We start from the raw sequence: 12,076 nt of genomic DNA, 5'->3' as shown, positions 1-12,076 counted from the left end.
CTCCTGCTGAGACCAAGCTCACAAAGATGTACAGCATGGAAACAGACCCTGCGGCCCAACCCGTCCATGCCGACCACATATCCTAACCTAATCTAGTCCCGATTTGGAGATGCCGGTGTTGGACTGGGGTGTACACAGTTTAAAAATCACACAACACCGGGTTATAGTCCAACAGGTTTAGTTGGAAGCACACTAGCTTTCGGAGCGACGCTCCTTCATCAGGTGAATGTGGAGGGCTCGATCGTAACACAGGACTAGATCGTAATCTAGTCCCATTTGCCAGCACTTGGCCCATATCCCTCCAAACCCTTTCTATTCATGTCCCCATCCAGAAGCCTTTTAAATGCTGTCATTGTACCAGCCTCCTCCATTTCCTCTGGCAACTCATTCCATACACGTACCACCCTCTGCGTGAAAAAATTGCCCCTTAGATCCCTTTGCCCTCTAGTTCTGGACTCCGCCACTCCAGGGAAAAGACCTTGTCCATTTACCCTATCCATGCCCTTCATGATTTTATAAACTTCTATAAGGTCACGCCTCAACCTCCTATGCTCCAGGGAAAACAACCCCAGGCTATCCAGCCTCTCCTTATAACCCATACCCTGACACCATCCAGATTAATCTCATCTGAACCCTCTCCAGATTAAAAATCTCCTTCCTGTAACAGGGCGACCAGAACTGGGCACAGTTCTCCAGACGAAGCCTCACCAATGTCCTGTACAACCCCAACATGGCGTCCCAACTCCTGTACTCAAAGGTCTGACCAATGAAGGCAAGCGTGCTAAACATCTTCTACACTGCAATCCTACACTCCACCCCCATGTACACCCTCACCCACAACATGACCTGCACCTCACCCACCCTCCCATTCACTTCCATCTTGACAAAAAGTCCCTGCCCACTCAGTCCTTTCTCCCTTCACACTCAGGGACAAAGGGTCAGAGCTGTGAGGGAGTACATTTCTATAGCGCCGGGCACTCTTGGGAGTCACGCTTTAGAAGGGCCAGCATAGTAAGCTCCCATGCACAGAGCTGTGACAATTCTCGGATTATCTCTTCTGGGGCAGGAACTTAGCCAAGGATATGCCGGAGAGGTCAGACCCTGTGCCATGGCTCCTTGCTTTGGAATGGCAGCTGGGCAGGGAGCCATTTTAATCCACATGCGAGAGTCCCATCCTGAAAGACAATACTCCCACAGTGCCCACTCCCTCGGTGCTGACCCTCCAACAGTGCCCACTCCCTCAGCATTTACCCTCCCACAGTGTCCACTCCCTCAGCACTGACCCTCCCATAGTGTCCACTCCCTCAGCATTGACCCTCTCAAAGTGCCCACTCTCTTGGCACTGACCCTCCAACAATGCCTGCCCCCTCAGCGCTAACCCTTCAACAGTGCCCACTCCCTCAGCGCTGACCCTCCCATAGTGCCCACTCCCTCAGCACTGACCCTCCCACAGTGCCTACTCCCTCAGCACTGACCCTCCCACAGTGCCCACTCCCTCAGCACTGACCCTCCTACAGTGCCTACTCCCTCAGCACTGACCCTCCCACAGTGCCTGCTCACTCTGCGGTGACCCTCCAACAGTGGATAGCGCCAAAGGAGGTTGTAGGTTACAGAGGGACACAGATAAGCTGCAGAGCTGGGCTCAGAGGTGGCAAATGGGTTTAATGAGGAAAAGTGTGAGGTGATTCACTTTGGAAGGAGTAACAGGAATGCTGAGTCCTGGGCCAATGGTAAGATTCTTGGTAGTGTAGATGAGCAGAGGGATCTCAGTGTCCATACATAGATCCTTGAAAGTTGCCACCCAGGTTGACAGGGTGGTTACGAAGGCATACGGTGTGTTAGCTTTTATTGGCAGAGCGATTGAGTTTCGGAACCATGAGGTCATGCTGCAGCTGTACAAAACTCTGGTGCAGCCGCACTTGGAGTACTGTGTACAGTTCTGATCTCCGCATTATAGGAAGGATGTGGGAGCTTTGGAAAGGGTTCAGAGGAGATTTACCAGGATGTTGCCTGGTATGGAGGCTTACGAGGAAAGGCTGAGGGAACTGAGGCTGTTTTCATTAGAGAAGAAGGTTGAGAGGTGACTTAATTGAGAGATATAAGACAATCAGAGGGTTAGATAGGGTGGACAGTGAGAGCCCTTTTCCTCGGATGGTGATGGCTAACACGAGCTTTAAGTTGAGGGGTGACAGGTATAGGACAGATTACAGAGGTAGTTTCATTACTCAGAGATTGGTAGGGGTGTGGAACAGCCTGCCTGCAACAGTAGCAGATTCACCAACTTTAAGGCTATTTAAGTGGTCATTGGATACACACATGGATGAAAATAGAATAATGTAGGTTAGATGGGTTCATAGGTTGGTGCAACATCGAGGTCCAAAGGGCCGGGACTGTGCTGTAATGTTCTATGACAGTGCCCACTCCCTCAGCGCTGACCCTCCGAGTGCCCACTCCCTCAGCACTGACCCTCTGAGAGTGCACACTTATTCAGAGCTGACCCTCCGACAATGCCCACTCCCTCAGTGCTGACCCTCCGACAGTGCCCACTCCCTCAGTGCTGACCCTCTGACAGTGCCCGCTCCCTCAGCATTGATCCTCCGACAGTGCCTACTCCCTCAGCACTGACCCTCCGACAATGCCCACTCCCTCAGCGCTGACCCTCTGACAGTGCACACTTATTCAGAGCTGACCCACCGACAATGCCCACTCCCTCAGTGCTGACCCTCCGACAGTGCCCACTCCCTCAGTGCTGACCCTCCAACAATGCCCACTCCCTCAGCGCTGACCCTCCGACAGTGCCCACTCCCTCAGCACTGACCCTCCGACAGTGCCCACTACCTCAGAGCTGACCCTCCGACAGTGCTCACTCCCTCAGCACTGACCCTCCGACAATGCCTACTCCCTCAGCACTGACCCTCCGACAATGCCCACTCCCTCAGAGCTGACCCTCCGACAGAGCCCACTCCCTCAGCACTGACCCTCCGACAGTGCCCACTCCCTCAGCACTGACCCTCCGACAGTGCAGCAATTGAATACTGGTGCAGACCCGATGGTGACTCCTCACCATTTTCACCAGAGGTAATTATAGACAGGCAATAAATACTGGGCCCAACCCACAACCCCCAAATCTCCCAAATGGATATTTCAAAACATTAATGGAGGCATTGGAGGGAGGAAGTGAGGAAATGACTGAATTTGACCCAGATTAAATAGTGTGTGACTGGTACAGATTTAGAAATGTAGACATTGAAAATAGGAACAGACCATTCTGCCCATTGAATCTGTTCCACCATGCATGGTTGATCTTCTATCTGTACACCATACTCCCAATTTCTCCTGATATCCCTTTCGTCTTAAGGAATCTATCAATTTCTTCCTGGAAATGTACTTCCCAAGCTCAGCTCAGACTGCTGTGTGTAGCACAGAGTTCTCCACTCTCTGCCTGGAGACATTGCCACTCCCCCCACATCTCAGTCCCACCTTGTCACCTTCAGACTGCGTCTCTCCCCCTTTCCCCCAGTTGCTGGACTCCCTCGAGCAGGGGAAAGCATCCTCATTCCGACCAGCTCCGTTACAATTTTATGCATTGCAGTCAGATCCTACTCCTCTCCCATTCTTTGAAACTCCTCTGAATTCAGTTGTGCCAATCTCCCCCTGTAAGACGAACCTCCCGTCCCATCGCTGTGTGGTCACGTGTAGGCCCAGACCAGGTAAGGACAGTAGATTTCCTGCCCCCCTCCCCTCCCCTCCCCTCCCACACCAGTTATTGACCTCTGCTGGGGCTCTGACCACAGTTGATGTTACAATTCCTGGTATTGTTGAGATTAATTCCCCGTTTAATCAATTTGATTAGATCAAAACTCCTCACATTTACAACAGTAGTAGACTCGCAAAGTTTAAATGTTCATTGGATAGGCTTAGGATCTGGACCAGATGGGCTAATGGGCTGAGAAGTGGCAGATGGAGTTTAATTCAGATAAATGTGAGGTGCTGCATTTTGGGAAAGCAAATCTTAGCAGGACATATACACTTAATGGTAAGGTCCTAGGGAGTGTTGCTGAACAAAGAGACCTTGGAGTGAAGGTTCATAGCTCCTTGAAAGTGGAGTCGCAGGTAGATAGGATAGTGAAGAAGGTGTTTGGTATGCTTTCCTTTATTGGTCAGAGCACTGAGTACAGGAGTTGGGAGGTCATGTTGCAGCTGTACAGGACATTGGTTAGGCCACTGTTGGAATATTGTGTGCAATTCTGGTCTCCTTCCCATCGGAAGGATGTTGTGAAACTTGAAAGGGCTGAAAATGTGTTGCTGGAAAAGCGCAGCAGGTCAGGCAGCATCCAAGGAGCAGGAGAGTCGACATTTTGGGCATGAGCCCTTCTTCAGCCCTTCTCCTGCTGTGCTTTTCCAGCAACACATTTTCAGCTCTGATTTCCAGCATCTGCAGTCCTCACTTTTTCCTGAAACTTGAAAGGGTTCAAAAAAGATTTACAAGGATGTTGCCAGGGTTGGAGGATGTGAGCTACAGGGAGAGGCTGAGCAGGTTGGGGCTGTTTTCCCTAGAGCATTGGAGGCTGAGGTTTACAAAATTATGAGGGGCATGGATAGGGTAAATAGGCAAAGTGTTTTCCCTGGGGTCGGGGAGTCCAGAACTAGAGGGCATAAGTTTAGGGTTAGAGGGGAAAGATATAAAAGAGACCTAAGGGGCAACTTTTTCACGCAGAGGATGATACGCGTATGGAATGAGCTGCCAGAGGAAGTGGTGGAGGCTGGTACAGTTGCAACATTTAAGAGGCATTTGGATGGGTATATGATTAGGAAGGGTTTGGAGGGATATGGATCGGGTGCCGGCAGGTGGGACTAGATTGGGTTCGGATATCTGGTCGATATGGAGTGGTTGGACCGAAGGGTCTGTTTCCGTGCTGTACACCTCTACGACTCTACATGGACAAGAATGGAACAATATAGGTTAGATGGGCTTCACATTGGTCTCACAGGGTGGCGCAGCATAGAGGGCCGAAGGGCCTGTACTGCACTGAAATGTCCTATGCTGTGACAGAAACTGAACTCAAACGCTTGTGCATAACTAGACCAGGCCTGTGGGACTCTAGTCCAGTAAGCGACTCTCCCCCCACCTTAAGCTCCCGGTGAATATCGTCATGGCTGACCGCGTCACTCTTCATCCCTCAATCCTGCCATCCCAGGAATCAGTCCGGTAAACCTTCGCTGCACTCCCTCTGTCACCAAAACATCCTTTTCCTCAGGTACGGATACGAAAACTGCACACGGTACTCCAGATGTGGTCGCACCAAGGCCCTATACAGCAAGACATCCCTGCTCCTATACGTGAATCCTCCTCACTACAAAGGACAACGCGCCACGCTTAGTTCTGAGGCGTTATGATGCTCTGGTCGGACCACATTTGGAGTGCGGTGCGCAGTTCTGGGCCCCATATCTCGGGAAGGATGGACTGGCCCCCTGGAGTGGGTTCAGAGGAGGGTCACAACCATGGTCCCAGGAATGAAAGGTTTAACACACGGGGAATGTTTGAGGAACTCTGGGTCTGTACTCGATGGAGGTTAGAAGGAGGAGGAGGAGGGATCTAATTGAAACTTACAGAATACTGGGCAGAGTGGATGTTGGGAAGTTGTTTCCGTTGGTAGGAGAGACTGGGACCCAAGGCCACAGCCTTAGAGTAAATGGAAGACCCTTTAGAACAGAGATAGGGAGGAACTTCTTCAGCCAGAGAGTGGGGGAATCTATGGCAGTCACTGCCACAGAAGGCTGGGGAGGCCTGGTCATTGAGGATATTGAAGACGGAGATAGGTAGGTTCGTGAGTATCAAGGGGATGAAGGGTTACAGGGAGAGAGTGGGAGAATGGGGGTTGAGAAACTTATCAGCCGCGATTGAATGGCGGAGCGGGCTCAATGGGCTGAATGGCCTAATTTCTGCTCCTATGTTTCACAGCCTTGTGATTCCGATGTGTTGAATGCGGTCTCGCGTGACACAGAAAGCTGAGGTGCTGGTCGACGGGAGCTCCCTGGAACACAGCGGCGGAGAGGTGTTGGGAATACAGGAGGCCGTCGGAACCTCCCAGCTCGGAGCGGGCACTTTGGCCCTCCACAGCGGTCAGAGATGGAGCCCAGAGCGGGCAGAGTGATGAGGGAGGTCCCCTGATATCTGCAGTGGGGAGGGCAGGGATCCGGTGGTGTCCCAGCGGTGGTGTCCAAGTGTAGGAGATCGATCCCCTCTCGGGAATGTGAGCCCAACATGGCTAAGCACTTAGGAACATATTATTGTCCTACTTTGTAACTAAGTGGTGTGTGTGTCTCTGTGTGTGTCTGCGTGTGTGTCTGTGCATGTGTGTGTATGTGCGTGTGTCTGTCTGTGCGTGTGTCTGTGTATGTGTGTCTGCCTGTGTGTCTATCTGTTTGTGTGTGTGTCTGTCCGTGTGTGTGTGTGTGTCAACATTCAATACTTTTCACTGTACTTGTATTCTGGAGTACCTGCAACAATAAAATCGAATTCTTCTGGAGTACTGGTCCAGTTCTGGTTGCCCTGTTGCAGGGAGGATAGTGTTAAGCTGGAGAGGGTTCAGAAACGTGGGAGAAAGTAAGGACTGCAGATACTGAGGGAGGGCTGGAGTCAATAAGCATGGCACTGGAAAAGCACAGCAGGTCAGGCAGCGTCCAAGGAGCAGGAGGAGCGATGTTTCAAATATAAGCTCTTCATCATTTACCAGGATGTTACCAGGGACGGAAAGTTTGAGTTATCAAGAAAGGCTGGGGACTTTTTATTTCACTTGAGCATAGAAGGTTGAGACGTGACCTGATAGAGGTTTATAAAATAACGAGGCGTATAAAATAACGAGGTGTATGCATAGAGTTAACGGCAGGTGTCAAGACTAGGGGGCACATTCTTAAGGTGAGAGGAGAGAGATTTACAAAGGACATGAGGGGCAAATATTTGACACAGAGGGTGGTTGGAATGAACTTCCTGAGGAAGTGGTGGGTGTGGGTAATGTTTGGATAACGAGGTGAACAGGAAAGGTTTGGAGGGATATGGGCAGGTGGGACGAGTTAAGTTTGGGATTATGTTCTGGTTGGACCCAAGGGTGTGTTTCTGAGCGGTGTGACTCTTTTTTCAGTGTTTTGTGCATTTCCATTAGATCATCTCTCACTCCTCGAAATTCGACTCCACTCACCCACGCTCTCTCTCTCTCTCTCCATAGGATGGTCCCAAAGTCCTGGGAACAAGTCTCGTGAACCCTTGCTGCTCTCCCTTCCTGGCAATAATGTCTATTCCTTGAGCTAAGGAGACCGGAACTGCGTACACCGTACGCCGGGTGTGATTGAACCATGCTCCCAGACAATCCAAGCAAGAGCTCACCCCACCTGGTTTCAAACCCTCTAAAGCCAACTTCCACACTCAGACAACAACTCACTAGAACAAAGGACCCAATAGCCAGCACGAGCCAAACTAACGTAGTTTACAAAATACCATGCAAGGACTGCACAAAACACTATATAGGACAAACAGGAAGACAGCTAACAATCCGCATCCACGAACATCAGCTAGCCACAAAACGACACGACCAGCTATCCCTAGTAGCCATACACTCAGACAACCAGGAACATGAATTTGACTGGGAAAACACTACCATCATAGGACAAGCCAGACAGAGAACAGCCAGGGAATTCCTAGAGGCATGGCATTCATCCACAAACTCCATTAACAGACACATAGACCTGGACCCCATATACAAACCACTACAGCTGAAACTGACACCCGGAAACGGCAAGAAGATCCATCAACAGACACACCAACCTGGACCCCACATACAAACTACTACAGCTGAAACTGACACCCGGAAGCGGCAAGAACAAACCACTATAAATACCGGAAGAAACATCAAAGCAGCGCTTCTCAGGAGGCTCCAATAGCACTGATGATGTTCCCTAGCCAGGGAACGAAACGTTTGCAGCAAAAACTTCCAGCTCGGCGAACAGAACCACAACATCAAACCCTCTCGCAATAAAGGCTAACGTTCCATTAGCTGCGCTTCCCAACGGTCAAGAAAGCACAACTAGGCCTCTAATTCCTGAGGAAATTTGGCAAGAACTCTGAACTAATTTATATAGTTGCATCACAGACCGCTTCCTATCTGAATGCATCACAGCCAGATTTTGGCAATTTCCCAAGACTTTTGGAAATTACACGGAGTCTCGAACACAGCCCATTCCCAACCTTCCATTCGTTGACTCCGTCCTCTCTTCCCAATGCCCGTGGAAAGAAACATCATCAAGGACCCCTCCCACCCGGATTATATTCCCTCCCACCCTAGGAGCAGCACGGTGGCTCAGTGGTTAGCAGCGCCAGGGAGCCCAGGTTCGATTCCAGTCTCGGGCGACGAGAGTTTGCACATTCTCCCCATGTCTTTTCCAGTTTCCTCCCATGGTCCGAAGATGCACAGGTTCGGTGAGTTGGCCATGCTGGAGTGTTCAGGGATGTATAGGTTAGGGGTCATGGGTCTGGGTGGGATACTCTTCGGAAGGGCATTTCGGACTTGTTGGGCTGAAGGGCCAGTTTCATAGATTGTATGAATTCTAATTATTTTCCACTGGCCAAAGGTTTGTACACACATATGAACCGATTCAAGGACAGTTTCTTCCTTGCTGCTATTAGACTTTTGTAAGGACCACTCAAATGTTCATTCCGATCTCTCTCTCTCCCTCTTCTGTACTCTGTCTTGCTTATCCTGATGCACTTTCTATGATACGATCTGACTGTGGAGCAGGCAAAACACCACTTTTCACTGTATCGCGGTGCGTTTGAAAATCCCACCTTCATCCCCCGAACTTCCAGATACTGTTTCCGAATCGACCCACCAAGGGAGACCTCTGGGAGGGTAGGGAATAAGGCTCGAACCTGGGCCTCCCCGACTCAGAGAGGCCAGGACACTAAAGCTTGCGCTGCAAGAGTTCTGATTTGCCACCTCCGAATCGGTGATCTATATGTGGGGATCCTTTATCAGCCGTCCTTGTGGGAGCCCACACGGGTCACGGGCAGCGAGGTGAGAATGACCCACACATTGCTAATCCCCGCTCTGTTAACCAATCGCCCGTCCACGTCAGCCCATTACCGCCGATCCCAGGAGAAAGTGAGGACTGCAGATGCTGGAGGTCAGAGTCAAAGAGTGTGGTGCTGGAAAAGCACAGCATGTCAGGCAGCATCCGAGGAGCAGATGTGACATATTCCTGGCAGGATGTGCTGTCAATGGAGATTCCTCAGGATCTAAGGAAGGAAGTGCTGGCAATGAAGGATCATCCCGGGAATGAGGGACTTGTCATTTGAAGGAACGCGTCGAGGGCCCTGCCACCGGACCAGAAACATTTGACCAACCTAAAAGCCATAAAAAATGGGAACAGCAGGACGCCATTCGCCCCCTGAAGCCTGCCCTGCCAGGCTGATCTGACATCCCTCACGTCCACTCTCCTGCCCTCTCCCCTCGACTTATCGAGAATCTATGAGCTTTAAGTCTATCTGCACTGCCCCCTCCCCTCCAGCTCTCAGCACCAAAGAGTTCCAGCCGCTTATAATCCTCATCGCAGTCTCAAATTGGTGTCCCTTTATCCTGAGACGATGCCCTCTGGCCCTAGACCCTCCTAGAGAGGGGAATAATCCTCTCAGTATTGCCTCCACCAAGATCCTTACGAATCCTCAATCAGACTGTCTCGTGTTCATCTAAACTCCATTGACTGGAGTTCCAACCAGTTCAAACTGCTCACAGGACCATCTTTACCGAGGGCTCTGTACCTGGATGCATCACGCCTCGGTACAGCAACTGTTCAGCCAAGGACCCTAAGAAACTGCAGAGAGTTGTGCAGTCCATCGCACAAGCCAACCTTCCATCTGCTGACTCCATCTACACTCTCAGGAAGGCAGGCAAATTCATCAAAGACCCCACCCATCTCCCCTTACCTCTCCAGCTACCCTTATCCCTCGCCTTCCCTCCCCTTACCCAGTCCCTACCTCTGCCCTTCACTCGGTCTCCTCTCCCCTTACACCTCCCCCTACTCCAACCCCTCCACTTACTCCTCTCCTTCATCTCCCCATCTTTCTCCTACCACCCCTGCCCCTACACCCCTCACCCTCACTTCCTAACCCCCTGCCCTACACTTCCTACCCCTCTAACCCCACCTCTCAACCATCCACCTTATTCCTCCAACTCCCCTTACCTCAATCCCTCCATTTCCCCCTCCTCTGTCTGACCCCTACACCCCGCATCTCCTACCTCTCTTACCCTACTCCTATCCCTCCCCTTTACCCCTCCAACTCCTCTGACCCATTCCCTTACCCAATCCTTCCTCTACCTCTCCCTCACATGCTACACCACCCACCCTCTCCCCTCCAATTACCACCTCCCCTCACACCTCCACTCCTCCCCTTACCCCTTCCCTCTCCACTTACCCCCTCCTCCACTATCCTTCCTCCCCCTCCACTTACCCCACCCCTTAGTATCCTTCCTCTCCTTCTCCTCTTCCCTCCCCTCCACTCTCCCTCACCTCTCCATTCTCCCTCCCTCCACTTACCCCTTACCTGCCCTCCACTTACCCTCTCTCTCTCCCCTGACCTCTCCCCCCACTTACCCCTTCCCTCTCCCTCCCCATCTACTTACCCTTCCCCTCTCCCTCCTCTCCCCTCCACTTACCCTTCCCTCTCCCTCCTCTCCCCTCCACTTCCCTCTCCCTTCCACTTACCTCTCCCTCCTCTCACCTCTCCCCTCCACTTACCTCTCCCTTCCACTTACCTCTCCCTTCCACTTACCTCTCCCTTCCACTTACCTCTCCCCTCCACTTCCCTCTCCCCTCCCTCCTCTCCCCTCACCCTCCCTCCTCTCCCCTCCCCTCACCCCTCCCTCCTCTCCCCTCCCTCCTCTCCCCTCCCCTCACCCCTCCCTCCTCTCCCCCCCCCTCCTCCCTCCTCTCCCCTCCACTTACCCCTCCCTCCTCTCCCCTCCACTTGCCTCTCCCCTCCACTTACCCCTCCCTCCTCTCCCCTCCACTTGCCTCTCCCCTCCACTTACCCCTCCCTCCTCTCCCCTCCTCTCGCCTCTCCCCTCCTCTCACCTCCACTTACCTCTCCCCCTCTCTCACCTCTCCCCCCTCTCCCCTCCACTTACCTCTCCCCCCTCTCACCTCTCCCCCCTCTCCCACCTCTCCCCCCTCTCCCCTCTCTCCCACCTCTCCCCCCTCTCCCCCTCTCTCCACCTCTCCCCCCTCTCCCCTCTCTCACCTCCACTTACCTCTCCCCCCTCTCCCCTCCCCCCCACTTACCCCTCCCCCCCCTCCACTTACCCCTTCCCTCCCTCCCCTCCACTTACCCCTTCCCTCCCTCCCCTCCACTTACCCCTCCCCTCCACTTACCCCTTCCCTCCCTCCCCTCCACTTACCCCTCCCCCCCTCCCCTCCCCTCCCCTCCACTTACCTCTCCCCCCCCCCCCCCCACTTACCTCTCCCTCCTCTCCCTAACCCCTTCACTCTCCCTCCTCACCTCCTCTCCACTTACACTTACCCCTACCCCTTCCCCTTCCCCTGCCCCATTCCACATACCACCCTCTCCTCTCCTCTCCTCTCACACTTAAACTTACCCTTACCCCTAACCCCTAACCCCTAACCCTAACCCTAACCCTAACCCTAACCCTAACCCTAACCCTAACCCAGCCCCTCCCCACATACCCCTGTCTCTCCCCCTGTCTAACAGGAGGCTGTGTGTGTGCTGGAGTTGTCCCTTTAACACTTCCCCGATCGATCTCTCCGCGCTCGGCTGGCCGGGGCTGGATGACCCGGGTTCGGCGGCGGCGGCTGGTCCTCCAGGGCGGCGGGAGGAGCGCGGAGCGGGTCGAGCGGGGAGGAAGGCGCGGGGCCTGGAGTCGGGCGAGAGACACCGAGAGCGGCCGCGGCTGAGGCTGAGGCCCGGGGCCAGCGGCACGGACACACGGAGGGAGAGTGAGGAGCGAGGGCCGCCAGCACCGAGCCGGGGCCGGGGCCGGGGCCGGGGCCGGGGCCGGAGCCGGAGCCG

The sequence above is a fragment of the Hemiscyllium ocellatum genome, chromosome 50, assembly GCF_020745735.1.
Source record: "Hemiscyllium ocellatum isolate sHemOce1 chromosome 50, sHemOce1.pat.X.cur, whole genome shotgun sequence".
Taxonomy (NCBI): Eukaryota; Metazoa; Chordata; class Chondrichthyes; order Orectolobiformes; family Hemiscylliidae; genus Hemiscyllium; species Hemiscyllium ocellatum.
This window is presented reverse-complemented; position numbering follows the sequence as displayed.